This window comes from Triturus cristatus, chromosome 4_1 (genome assembly GCF_964204655.1).
Source record: "Triturus cristatus chromosome 4_1, aTriCri1.1, whole genome shotgun sequence".
Taxonomy (NCBI): Eukaryota; Metazoa; Chordata; class Amphibia; order Caudata; family Salamandridae; genus Triturus; species Triturus cristatus.
In genome coordinates, this window is record NC_140585.1 from 374,224,902 (window position 1) to 374,240,213 (window position 15,312).

Here is a 15,312-nt window from a genome sequence, read left to right on the forward strand (position 1 = left end):
TTTCCCTTATTTTGCTTACGTTGAAAAGGGAATAGCACATCTAACTCCTCTAAAGTTCAACAGTTTCTCTTTTGCTGGTTAGATTGGAGTGTGAATACTTACTCTCCCCCCTCCAAAGTCTAACACTATCCCTGCTTTTGAGTACATTGGAGTGGGAAGAGTAAATCCAACCCCACCAAAGTCCAACACTTTCCATATTTTTGCTTAATTTGACATTAGAAAAGTAAATCTGGCTCAAAACACTATGGATTTACTTGCTCTTCCAGACTATTTCAGCCTAAATTATTTACTGTCTGGGCAAGCTTCATTAGATGTGCCTCCTATTGGCAAAGATGTTGCTGTAGTTGCTAAAGCAGATCTATAAATGTAAATCTCCCACTATCCTTGCATTCTTTTATCATTCGCATATGTCTGTAAACACTTGTGTGTATTGTTGCAGAATTATTGATGGGAAGATTAATTCAGCAGATGTCGTGATGATCACTGACCTGCATATGTACAGTGCTACCAGAAAGAGCGGGTGGCATCAGAGAGAAAACCGAATTTGGCACTAGAGTGGCTCAGTCTCTGGTTAAGAGCTCTATTGCTAGATAGTCTGGGACACAGTCTATGTGCACAATACTAAATTGAGCTGGTGGGCTGGGCGCTGCCATCATGGACACTGTTCAATGTCCCTTCACAGAGAACAGGTGCAGAATTAGAAGAAGCTATACATGCTCCTCTCCCATATAGCAAATACTGCATGGTAAACAGCTATGCAAGCTTCCCTCAAACTAAATCAGTAAGGGAAGAGCATGGCTTACAAATTATGGTGGCATGAAACAGGTACAGCTACTATATGGACCCATATTGTGTAACACTTTTGAAAAGGATAGACTTTTTTAGGAGTCAGCACTTTGTGACCAAATGTTTGGCTTCAACATTATAAGTATGGGGGCTGTGGCTTGGCACCAGCCAAGATGGCTGCACACTAGAGGAGCTCTGCAGCTGTTACCTTAATATCCCCTTCCATCCGTTCAAATCTCTGTCTCTCTGGGGTGCCACGGGGATCGCTAAATGAGTCAACGATCTTGGTGCCCCTGAAGTGGCATTTTGTGCCCTCAAAAGCATCCAGAGATCTGTATAGGGCGAGAGACCTGGAAGAGGTGCAGGCTGCGCTACAGAGGCTGATCATCGTGATGAGGAAAATCACTGCCGCACCTCTCTTCCATCCGAACATGCCTGAGGCGTGGCAAACTGTTTGTGACACAGGGGCCGTAGCGGACTGCGTGGAAGTGCCACCGCTTTTTCTGGGGAGCCGCCCGCTACTGGCCATAGCCATAGCTGCCAAGGTTTCAATTTGCCATGTGTGACATTTTCCTAATTCCAGTGTAATTAAGAGTGACATTTGAACGACTATGAGTGACACTTTCTTGCAAGCAAAATCAAGCAATGACGACGAGGGAAATATATAAATATCAGAAATTACACCCATTCATTTCCTGGTGGGACACCATAAAATCGCATAACTTACAAACAGAAAGTAAAAGCACATAATCTCTTCTTACCCCAGAAACAAGCATTGGAAAAGGCACAAGAGTTGGCTAATTATTTCATGTGCAATGGTTCTTTCTAGTAAACATCTTATGCTGTGTGAAACATCTTCACGCGGACCCAGGAAACATACGTGCATGCAACCGTATACACAGAGTGTATACCAAGAGGCGCGTAAATAATCGGGTGATGAATTCCTGGGTAAATCCGGATGATGGCTGTATTGGTTAATGTATGCATGGAAGTGGGTAAATGTATGTGAATACATGAGAGTGAATGGAAAGAATGGGGGTCCACCAGTGAGCTATATTTTGGCTTTTAGCAACTTAAATAGCCTATGAGAGGATACATGTCACTTCTCAGGCACTTACTCTTTGCAAAGAGAGATGGGGGCAATTGGTGAGTGCACCTCGTGGACTCCTGCGGCAACGATGCATCATTCTGGAGATGAGTGTTTCCTTGGGACTCTGAGGCTTCTTGTCTACTAGTCACAAGAGGTTAGAGGAGCAAGCCCTGGTGAGTACGTGAGAGACAGAGTAGGGATATATATGTTAGGGCGGCTAGGCACAGTGACTGGCGTTGATGGTGACTCTGCAGCAGGCTGCCGGGCTCAGACCGAGAACCCCCACCCCCCTCCCACGGCAATCATTTTGGTTAGGAATGCTACTGGCTTCTTTAGTCCAGGTCTTTAGTCTCTGCTGTGAGCCCTGTCTGTCCTGGCAGCCGCTCCATGAACTTTACCAGTCATTGAGTGATGGATCAGAAGACTCTGACGACGTCCACTGTACCTCACTCTCCCTAGTAATATTAAAATCAGCACTGGGGCGGTGGCCTTCAGACGACCCACGGCATGGACGGCCAGGCCCCTGCGAGCAGACAGCAGCCCTGAGACAGCCGAGCGCCACCAGCAAACCAGTGAGGTGAGCTCCCACTGTGCCGGCCTTCCTCACAAACTTACCGCAGTGCCCTGGCAGCAGGACATGATGTCACCCCCACGGTGCCACCAGCCAATCAATTCAAACAACCTGACTGGGCTCCACCCTGAAGTCAGGTTGTCTGACTCAGAGCCACACAGCGCTGTGGAATCAAACCTGCTTATACATTGTAGCACTGTGAGCCTGCCAGCAGTGCCCCAAGCCTGCAGGAACAGCGCATCATGCCGCAGCCACAGGCGCATGCTGCTGAATGGCATGCATTCTAGTTCCATCCACAGGCTCCACGGTGGCAGCTGCCATATACAGGTATTTGTGACAATGCATTTCAGTGTGGTAATGTGGAGCACCGCACTGAAATGTGTTAGTCTAACGCTTGATGCATGATACTTGGCAGGACTGCATAGACCTGACGATGTGGCCTGAGTAACGGGAGGCGGCGATCGAGGCGGGCAGTCGAGGCCTTGGGAAGATGTCCTTTGGGTCTGCTGTTGCCCCCCGCTGTTCACTCTTGTTTTTCCCTTCCTCCAGCCCATTTGAAACGGGGCACAGAATTGGGAAGTGCCTGGCCTCTTGTCCAGCCGAGGGGACATCCCGGCAGCATAGCGAGGTGGCCTGAATAATCGCGATCCCCGTCACAAGAATGAAGACGTGCTGCTCGGTGAGGTGGAGAGGAGTGGAGCAGTATTTGCTGGGGAACCGGCGATCTCAGCCGCCACTATGTTTGCGGAGTGGCGGTGGTGAGAGGGGCCACGTGACAGTGTGAAGAGGAGACAACAGGTTTGTATTCCAACTGGCCATAACGAAGTAAGTACATTGGCAAGAGGATGAGAGAGTGAGGGGCCTCTGGTGGGTTGCACTGGTGCTTGGCCCCTAAGAGACGCTGCAGTTGTGGCCTTTCCTCTTCTTCCCCGCCACCCACACTGAGAGACTTGCCGGCACAACTGCATGTGGCCTGATAAGTTGATTGGTGTTGTGCTTTGAGCATCCTACCTGATGTGTTAGCTATCGGGGGCCGTCCCAGAACTTCTAGGGCCACGGGCGAAATGGAAGATGTGAGACCCCTCTAATTAGCATGTTACATCACAAGAAGTGACATCACATAAAGTGACATCGCAGGACAATTGATCTTACTTGGCATCACTGAAGAGACCTAACATGGATATCAGTAACATGGACAAAAAGATAAATACACAAATGAAATAAGTCCATATATTTTAAAATTGTATTAAATGGATTACATTTGCCACATTGGATGGAAAAGTTAGGTGCAGGTCTCACAAAGATGGATATTTGTTACTCCATGTTAACTGATTGTTTCCAGATGAGTGCATGATAAACATTCGAGTTCTATCTCCTAAAGAGGAGAGATCCTGTTGAGGCAATGAGGGGCGGGATCATTCAAAATATAAAATGACACAAGGAAAAACCTCTTACACCATGGATATAATCGCTAATTTAAAAAAGCTCCCTTATCTTTCTGTGCCATTTTCGTGCCACCTTAGAATGACATTAATACTTAGTAATTTGTTTTAACATAAATCCTCTCACCAGTATCCCACACACACATACTAAGAGTCGTAGGACAATCTTTTTTGTGTGTGGGCTCTTTACTCACCAGAATTATGTTAAGTGCAAAAACACAACACATATAATACAAAATTACAAGACACCATTGCAAACAGATAAAGATTTTACATACATAAAAAAAGACTTAGAACAACCGAGACCACTGCTAAATCATACATTGACTTGAAGGTATGATGTAGATTCAAGAGGTTTTCAAATCAACGTTTATGATTTGGTGTTAAAACTGTTGGAAGTGGAAGTGGCCGGCTTTAGCGCTGGTGGAGCCCTGTGCGACAGTGTTTGTTGGTGCCACCCAATGAGTCCCTCTGCCACAGATTCCCTGACTACCACCCTTTAACAGTCGCCCTCAAAGTCTCCATAAGCACATTCTCGCTCAGATGCATTTAATTTGATTTACAGCGCTACTTATACCAGTGTAGGGTGTCAGAGAACTTTATATCACAAACATTACACAGAGACAATCAATAATCCATGTGTAAATCACTGTATAGGAAATGTTACATAAGGCAAAGGACTACCAGGTGTAGGAGTCACATGACAATCATACTAGTAGGCAGAATAGTTTAATAGTGATTGGTCTGGAGGAACACAAACTCTGAATTTAGAACGTAATACCATAGTTGGGGGTTCTCTTTAATAACCAGAATTGATTTCTATCCAAATAAACCCTTTTTGCAACATTAGGACAATCAAAGACCGGGGAAAAAAACATAATGCTCTAATTTATACCTTGCAGTTTGCATGCAGCTCTTAGATGACAGTTAATAGCTCATTGTTATATGTTAGGATTTTGACTCATAAAATGCAAGTAACAAAAGCATCTCACTGACAAAAGCAGTAACCAACTGACCGACTTACATTATGTGCACTTTGTGATCTGTGTGGTACATGTTCTTTGCAGCAGGCACATTAACCCTCTGTGCTACCTTTACATGAGTCAAAACTTCCACTTGACAAAACTTCATCTCTCTCTAGGAAGAACATTAATCACCAGAGTTATCATGACATTTTTATTGTTGACTAAAATTGCTAGAGGCCAGGAAGGAGGCAGCAAGTGCTTTAAAAAACATAATATACTTGCAAACATGACGCCCCCACCAGAAGTCAGCGCTCAGTGCGATCTCACTGGTAGCACTACCCTAGACCCTCCATGCTCAAGGGTCCTGTGACCTCAGGAATAGAGTCACTGTTGCTCTAAGATGTGTTGCTTCATACACCTGCCCAAAAGACTGGAGGCGAGTTTCAATAGGGGTTGTGGTGGACAGGCCTTCAAGGTTAACCCACTCTTGCCACCGCTAGGGTCCATCTGCTGGTGCTAAGACACCAGGGCTATTAAGGTCTTGCTGGTCCTTCCAAGGTCTAGCATGGGAATGTGCTCTCTCAGGAGAGTGGTCGGTAGACTGGTCATGAAGGCTGAACCTGGTTTTCCAGTTCCAAATTCGGAAGCTCTGAGCATAGTGCCACATCCTCCCCCCACTGAACACCATACTGCCCCACTGAGAGAAACTCGCACTGCCTTCAACTACAAACCAATTGTGCCCCGCTATAAGCTCCTGGGCACGACTGAATTCAAATTATTCACTAGAGAAGAGCAATATGCTGCCCCAAAAAAAAGTGACAACATCCTGGAAAAAGCAAACACTTATAGGAAATGCAAGATTAAGTAAAGCATTTGAAATGTAAGAAGGAACAAATTGGTTACCTTAACGCTTTTGCACTTATTAATCAGAAATCAATGAGTGCTTTTGCATGAAGGACATGACTACAGGGCCGGAAGGGACCTGTTTCAATTTCCATTGCTTATATCCTTACATATGTAAGCAGTATGGTTTAAAAAGACCATATTTGTGAATACAGATCTGCGGTAAGCATTTTGTTTTCCAATCTTCCCATCAACCAGGTATTGCAGTACTTCCAGGAAAGGTGCACTTCCCCACCAGGGGAAAACAATGCTGTTCAGAAAAAGACAAGAAAACACTGTAACGTGGCGCTAATGTGTTTTGGGAGTGAATAAAATCAATCTGGCCCCTTTTTGACTCACTCTGTTCTGCTTTATTAGTTATTTTCACATTTTGAACCTTTAAATTCATCTCCTTCCAAAGGCTTCACATTGGCAGTGGAGAATGTCCGAAAAAAACGCCTTTCCAGCAAAAGTGTTTTTTATTTTTGGATCTATTTCACAGGGGAACAAATAAAGGAAAGAGGGAGTAATGGCTAAAGGCCCAGGGAAGACACCCCCCCCCCCCCCGCCCCACACCTGGACCTTGCAGCTTGATCCAGTGCTTAGAGGCCCAGGGAAAGCAGTAATGAGGCATTTCGCAAATCACTGCCCTACCACAGCAGTTCTACATACATTTTAAATGCACGTTTCCATCAAAAGATCTTGCCTATGGGCGATGCAAAAGTTAACAAAAGTCAGTTGATCTGGCTGCTCCCTCCTCCCCTCACCCACCTCTCCTTACCTGTGTCTGGCTGTTCCTGAAAACAAAGGGGCCTTCTGTCGCCTAGAAACAAATTCAGAAAGGCAATGGTCGGTACTTAACAGAAGTGATGCCCCACCCCTGACACTGTGAGATAACATAATTGCTGGCCCACCTGCTGTGCCATCCCATTCTGTTTCTCCCTTCCCCCCACCCTCAGGAATGCCACCATGCCCTGACTAAGAAGGTCAAGACATCGGGCATTTGTCATGTGATTGTGTGGGGCAGGGGGCCCTGGAGGAGCAGGTGGACTAACTGTTTAAGTGTGGTACTTCACAGTGAAGCAGACCCCTGTTTTTTAGCTGAGCGCGAGGCCCTGAAAAGTTGCCCATGCCTAGTGCCGGCCCTGTTACCTATCTCGTCCTGCTGCCAATGTAAGCCCCAAATTGGATGCAGCTTGTGGTATGTGATCCCGGAGTAGTGATGTACGTCTGGTAAAGTGGAGCTGGGCAGCGCCATAGAAGAGTAAAGGCATGCACTGAGCTGCTATAGGCTTACCGGAGATGGGATATAGCGGACCGTGACTGCAGAGACCTATACACCAGCTCCTAAATTGTGAAGGAAGGCACTGGGGGAGATAGAGGAGCCCTGTCGGGGGGGGTAGTTGGCACTGCTATGGGGTGCGGCAGCTCCTGGGACCCTTGGCATGAATCGGGCTGGGGTCTTGCATGTGCCCAGGGGAGGATTGATCGGGGGCCCGCGACAGACCCTTACTAGTCAGCTTGGAACAGGGACTCCTGAAGTGTGTTTGCAGATCCTCGGAGGCCTGGGGGCATCATAGGAGGAACCAGCTGGACATCGCTCAATCACATGGTGCTCCCCAGAACCCATGGAAACAGTTGAATGTAGGGCTTGGCACTTGCCTTGCGGAGGACCCTACAGGCATTATCCCTTGGGGCTGTGGTGAGACCCAAGGGGGTGGAGCACACACAAACCAACAAAATGGATAAATATGTGGTATCCAAGCTGCCCCATGGTGCCGCCAGGCCTGGGACTGAACATCCAGAGATGTCGGAGCCCTCCCTCAATGCCATCGTGGCTCAATATATGACCTTAGGAGTACAATCAAACCATAATTGGATGCAGTGACTGTGGAAGTCACTCTTCTCAGGACAGTCTTTAAAAAGATTGCCAAAAAAGTCACAGCACCTGAATCACAAATTAACCTGCTACAATCTATATCCCAAAAACCAGAAGAACCATTTTTTTTTTGCAGAGTTTTATATAGTGCGAACTTGACCCGAATCCAGTCAGGTATCAGAGCGCTTTACATAGCACCAGTTACGTTACATGAGATAACAAATGCAATACCTCACAAAGCAACATGCCGCATTGGCTGCCAAACTTTTTTGTTATTTAATTTTTTTATTGGGAATAGTTCAACATTTCATAATACTGACATACAATTATTGCAGAGTCCCACATTGCCACATGATTAAATATATACAGAAAAAAAAGCGAAAAGCACATTTACATTATTGCACATTCCCGATCCACCGATTTGTAAAACATTCAGTTCGTACAACCCATGTTGTTATATACATCATATACCAATCCACCAGATATATATGCCACAACATATTCCATAGCATCTTAATACACCAACCTTTAGTTCAGATATTCCCACAATTTCACAAATTTCCTGTCTGACCCTGATCTTAAAGTATATTATTTTCTTTCACATTCCATTAACCCTATATAATTTACAAAGTAAATGTTGAAAAGTTGGGATATGGCTAGACCGCCATCTTTGAAGAATTAGTGACCGAGCTACCAAAACCAAGATATATATTTGTTATTTTTGCGGTAGGTCAGCTAGTAGATCTGGAGAATATCCCAACACAGCAGTCTGAATGTCTAGGGTCTGCTGTACTTGATGATATGTGTCCATTTTCCTCCTCCCTCCATATCACATCGGTACCAATTTTCAGATATCTGGGGGTTTATCTTATGTAAAAAGTCTGGTGTGCTATATAGGAGCCACTGAGTATAGTAATTCATCCGTCAGAGATTGGCCGCTTTTAATAAGGAGTGGCTAAATTTATTAATCTGGTCCCAGGCTAAAGTGGTAACCTGGAGACCTTGCTCGAATTGCCATTTTTTTCTGAGCTTTCAGATAAACTTTACCTGCCTCCTGACTACGTAAAAGAGAGACCCAACCACTGATCGTTTTACGGTTTTTGGGATTTAGCAGCTGCCCCGCAAGCTCCCTCATTGCATTTATATGTATGGGATTAAGTTCCTGCAGGAAATGTCTGATCCGTATAAAGTACCATTGCAGAATTGGTTTACTAAGTTCAATGCTCGGTTCTATTTCCATCTAATTTTCTCCATTTAGAAAAGCCCATATTTTACTAAAACCCTGGCTGCTCAATTTATATATAACAATCTTGTCTAATAATTGTTCTTGGCCTATTTATACGTCTGATAGCCGTGTTTCACCATAAATATTGGGGATTGCATAATGACCGAAAAGATGTTTCTCACGCTTGATACTCCATTGTAATGTTTTGTATCTAACCCTTTTTGGAGTTTTCGTTAAACGCATGAAATCCACAATATCATATTCTCGGTGGATTAGATCTAAAAAGAAATTATCATATCTGTTAGTGTTTAAACCTTTACTTGATCTATAGATGGTTTGTGCAAAATTTGCAAAGTAATATTCCCTTAAATCAGGGAGAGCTAAATCTCCTTCTTCTTGAGGTCTATATAATACATCAATAGCTAATCATGATACAGTATTTTCCCAGATAAATGTAGAAAACAGGCCTTGCATTTCCTTAAAAAATGTCATTTGAACAGCATTTGGAATGGCTGAAAATAAAAAATGACAGAAAGGTAAACTCATCATATGAATAACTCCTACCCGGCCAATTATTGAAATAGGCAGATCTTTCCATTTTGTAAATTTATCTTTTATCCTATTAAGTAAAGTGGCATAGTTAAAAATATATGTCAGTGATATTCTCCGTAACAAATATGCCAAGATACCTCTTAGGCCTGTTGTTAACCAGCAACCTCAGCTCTATTAATAATGAGTCAGGGGCACAGTTACAGAGGAGAATCTCTGTCTTTGATTTATTTATTCTATACCCTCCAATTGAATGTTATTCCTGAAAAATTTTAATATGTGATTTTGCACTACTAAATTGGGTTTTAGAAATGGGGCAATATATTTAATATATGCCTGACATCGAAGATGTCGAGCTACTAAAAGCACAACTGGGTATCGCAAGGGGCTATATAAAGCAAGCAAAAAGTAAAGGAGACATGGGACAACCCTGTCTCATTCCTCTAAGAATTTAGCAGCTTCTATTTTTTTTGTATTAATAATTATTTGTGCCGTAGCCCCGCAATAAAAATTGGAAATTACACCAGTCAATTCAGAGGGAGAGCCAAACTCTGTCAAAACGTAAAAAAAGATTCTCCCAGCACACAAGGTCAAAAGCCTTCTAGCATAATTTGCGCCGGGATTTTGTTTTGATTAAAATAATCTAGAGCTTCAACTAAAAATGTGGTATTAAAAAATAATTGGCGTCCTGCAATGAATCCACACTGGTCTGTGTGTATGATTGACCCTACACAGATAATCGTTCTATTTGCCAGTAATTTAGCTAGTTATATACGAATTCAGATCTTCTTTATCTTTTTTTATTTTTTTAAACTGACCGACACCGCAGTGTGGAAGGAGGATGTTATCTCTCCGCCCTCCAGAATATGGTTAGCCAACACCAATAATTCCGGATTTAATATTGATGATTTTTTTTTTTATTCCTCAGACAGCCCATCCTCCTCACATGCATTACTGTTGGCCAAAGATTGAATCACATCTTCAATTTCATTTAACGTGATATTAGCGATCACACTTTCCCTTTGACTTGCGTTTCATTTTGGGAGTTGCAGTCTTCCAAGAAAATCCTTTAGTTTCATGATGTTCTAAAAACGCCTTCTGTATTTGCTCTTCATTTGTAATATAAATGTTAGTGATTTTGTGCGTCAGGGCACAGATTCTATTCTGTGCCTCTCTATCTTTTATTTGCCAGGCTAAAAATTTACCTGTGAATTCTCTCTCCTCGTAAACCCTTTGGAAATAATAGGAATTAGCCGTATATACTCTAGTATAATAGTAATCTTGAATGGTTTTACGTGCTGTTTCAAAAGCTAATTTGTTTTTGTTCGTTTTCTCCCTTAGGTTTTGCCCATTTGTACGCCCAACTTCCAATTCCATGTGTGCTCTTAACATTTTTTGGCCTCGTCGGATTGCAATCTCTTTAGAGCTAATAAACCCTCGAATAGTGGCTTTAAATGCCTCCCACACATTTTCATCTGTAGCCATATTCCTAGTTTGATAAAAGAAACTTTCAATTTCGTTTTGGGTTTCCGTACACCAATCTTCATCTTTGAGATGTACTCTTTTAAATTACCATTTAGAAGATTGTTTGCCTCTCCCTAGTCCAGATATTTCTAGCTTGACTAGGGCATGATCCGAGGATCTATTCTGTATATTCGTGCAATCAACCAAATTTAGTTTTCTAGAGATTAGAAAATAATTCAATCTAGCAGCTGTTTTACATTTGGCTGAAAATCATGAATATTTTTCTTTCGTAGGAAATGTTACCTGCCAACTTTCTATCATATCTAATTTTTCCACACATTCCAATAAAGCCACACCCATACGTGGTTTATTCTGTTTCTGTGCCCCAGAAGATGAATCCAATGCAGGATTCTGTAAGAAGTTAAAGTCGCCCCCTATTATTACCATTCCAGGAAGTAACAATAATGCATGATATTGATCAAACAGAGGGTAAAATGTAAAATGTAAATGTCAAGGTACTTATAGAGCGCACTGTCACCAGACTGCCACCTTGCGGTGTCGCCTTTGCGGTTTCCTGGCGCTGATACTCATACCGCTGTGGAACCCCTCCTGGCTTTCCCTGTGAAGTGTCCACTCCTGGGCACCCCCAGGGTGAAGCCAGGCATCCTGAGCGGTGTTGGGGCCGGTGTGGAGGCTAAGCAAGCTATTGCCCAGAGTTGTAGCGTGGGGACCGTGATTAGAATAGGCACTGAGGCGAGAATAGACAGGTCCGAGGAAATTGAGCCCGAGACCCGCCGAGGCGGGAATTGAACCCTGGTCCCTGGCCAGAACTCTGCTTCAGGGTCTGCCGCTCTAACCATTGAGCCACACTCCTCCACCAAGGAAGGATTGTCTTCAACTGGAGCATATATTGTAGCTATGGTTAATCTTTTATTATTAATGTAACCATTTATTAACCCCCATCTCCTCTCTTTTTCCACTTGGGAATATAAGACCTGGAAGGGAGGACATTTATGAAAAACAATTGCTACCCCCTTGTGGACAGGACTTGCGGTCAAAAAACATCCTCTACCTGCCCATTGTTGAACCATATTAAATGGAAATTTCTTACTATCCACATCATTTGTTTCCTGAATCAGTATTATGTCTGGGGTATTTACTTTCAACCACTTTTCAATAGCCCGCTGCCCAGGCTTTTATCTTATTATTTAGGCTATTGGCATTAAAAGAAAAAATTGTTACAGAGTCCTTAAATATCTGCTGTTATGGAGCCATCAATGGAAACGGATCATATTTAAATTGCCTCGTGCCTGTATATCTATACATTTTTTTTAAATACCGATTTACATTCCTTTTATAATACATAGCTGAATTTAGGTGTTTGTGCTTAAGAAAAAGAAGAATAAAGTGACAGTTCAGCCCAACTATCGCAAGCATCATGTAAAGTGCATTCCAGTTTACAAATTCAAATACCGTTTTCTCGAATGATTAAACACATTTTCTGCCAATAAACCTTTATACTCTTATGATGGTGCATAATTTTTACCCCTGTGTTATGGGCATGCCGGCATGTAGCAAAAGGATACTCATTTTACAGTACATAATAAAGTGACAGTGCAGTGAAAATATTGCCAACATCATTTAAAGTGCATAATAGTTTACAGTATAGATACCGGCTTCTTTGAAAGATTGAGCACATTTTTTGCTAATAAACCTTTCTTCTCATATGGGTGTGCCGGCAAATAGATGAACTATCCCATTTTTCCTCCTGCAGAGCCCCCCTTCACCGTGTCGAACCCATACCGAACCTTAGAACCTCCCCCCCGGTCAACTCCCCACCCCTTTTGTGGGAGAATGTGGGAGAATAGCCCACATCTCCTCCCAACCACCATGCAGAACTCTTGGTGCCATGTACCTCCTCTTGTGCGTTCCCTCTACCGGAGATTAAAATACCTCTGGCCCCTCCCCGGATAACTTAAAGTGCTCTTACGTGGATTCATTGACATCATGCCCACAAACAGCAGAAAGAAGAGAAAGAAAAGAAGCAGAAAAGAGAGAGGAAAAAAACCCTTTATATTTCAAGTCTAACTTTGGTTATATAACTAGTCCTGTTATCATGCATTCTTATAACATTGCGATGGACTCGGAATCGGCTGTAGTAATTCTTGTGTTTTAGCTGCACAGACCAGAAAATAGAGTTTGCCATTTGCCAAGAGGACAAAGGAAGGAAGTAGAAAAAGGAGAACAAAAAGAGAAAGAGAAAAAAATATAATATTTCAAGACTAGCATTGGTTATATAACTAGTCTTGTTATCATGCATTTTTATAGCAATACAATGGTCCCGGAATCTGCTGTAGTAATTCTTGTGCTTTAACCACATTGTTCAACAAATGGAATTTGTCATTTGCCAAGACCCTTGGTTTTGATTGCTGAACAATGGTTGCCTGTGCACCCTTTGATTTAAAGAAGTCAATCATTCTCACAAATACTCGGCTCCTCTTTGCTGCCACTGCGGACATGTCTGAAAAGATTTTAAAATATTGCACTTCTTGTGTTGACAATGTTCTCTTTTTTTACAATGGCCTTAGAAAGAATGTTTTCTTTTACTCGAAAATCAGCAAAGTTCATTAAGATGATGCGAGGGTATTTTGCATTAGTTGGACGCTGGAAAGAAACTCTATGAACTCTAGGGATCGTTAAGTCACCTTCTAATTCAGGGATTGCTTTCCTCAATAATGATTCAACACATTCTCGCACCTGAGCTCCTTCGATTGCCACTGGTACTCTTACTAACCATAGATTAGATCTTCTGTTATAATGTTCCATGTTCTGTAACTTGGAATCAAAAACCTTTGTGTTTTGTCTAATTTGTGATATTTCGTCTTCAAAAGTAATTGCTTTGTCCTCAAGGCTGGATACAAGCTCTTCTGATTCGATTAGGCATTCCGGGATTTTACCCATAGAGTCCTCAATTTGTGATAACCTAGCATGTAATGAAGCAATTTCCTGTGTTTGCGTTGTCCGAAGCTCTTTAATTTCTGAAAGGATTAATTCAAACAATTTTGCACTATTGGATCGGATTCTTTACCATTCCCCAAATCCTGAAGGACCGCCCTTTTGCTGTTTGTGGCGATACATAGCGGTGGTGCATGAGCTGTTGGCTCCTAGGTCTCTTCAAACTGCAGTGCAGAGGGGGGGAGAAGTAGACGGGAGAGCCTGAATTAACTATGAATCTGTAGGCTGACTAGAGGTGGCTGTGGCTGTCATTGCAAAATGAGAATTGGAAAACAGTGGGTACCGCTTATAGCAAACTGGAGTGGAGAAGGATTCCACAGTAAACAGGTTCTGGGGGACCGCTACTTCCGTATTAATGTATACATCTCCAGCTCTTGTGTCTCCCCCCTGTGTCCTTGTAAATTCTGGCATCATCTGTTGGTTGGTCTCGGGCGGAGCCTACTGTGCCTCTAAAGTGTCTGCTCTTTCTGCGGCTAGCAATTGCTGGACTTTTAGATCTATTCTTTGTTGCGCTTTATGTAAAACACGTGTATTACCCATTGCTTTCTCCACGCCTGTCTTATTGTGATGCCTTTGAGTGAGGGTTGGCTGACTGCCAGACAGATTACCAGAAAAAGGGCTTGTATTCAAAGGCTTGCGCTTAATTGTGTGCATACTGCTGGAATCTTCTTTATTGTCCACTTCTCTCCGCATCGCATCCACTCTTCGTTCAAAAAGCAGACAGAGGGCAGAATCAGCGTTGCCCTATATTAACTTCAGCTTCAAGTGCAGGATTCCACACAGCTGCGGCATGAGTAGCTGTACGATTGAGCTTAAGGGCATTCCCAATGATACTTCATCCCCATGGCATGCCAGTCAATCGCCCTTGCAGCATGCCGCTGTAGCGTGTGTGTGTGTATTTGGCTCCTCACAGGATCAAAGCCTGACCGAGCTCTCTCAGGGAGAGGGACTAGGATTCTGTACACCACGGCTTCCTGTGGATGTGTGCCCTTACCTTCACCTGGTGAGCCCGGACACTGCTGCCTTAGCGCCGTCCTCTCGGGGGCTTCCGTGTTGCTTAAATGGTTTTCCCTGAATAGCGGCCGTATGCAGCTGTGGGACTCTGCTCTGGGCTCTGAATGCATTGGGCCATAAAAAATTAGCTTTCCAGTAGACGCTGAGCTCTGAAGATTCCACAGCTCTAATACGCTCCATCCTTCGTCTGCTACCTTCACTTCTGCTTTTACTTATGGGGGAGGGGCATAGCCAGGAGAAACGTACTGGCAGCGACGCATGTGGGAAGCGGCCTGCCATGGCTGCCAAACTTGAAGATAAGCAAGGCAAAGAACGCAGAAATAATATCAGGGTGGTTAGGGTTTCTAAGGGAGCTGAGGTCCCAGTGTAGACCTATTCCTTGAGATCCTCATAGTTAATACCCTCTGCCCGAGCGACTCTCGAACTTCTT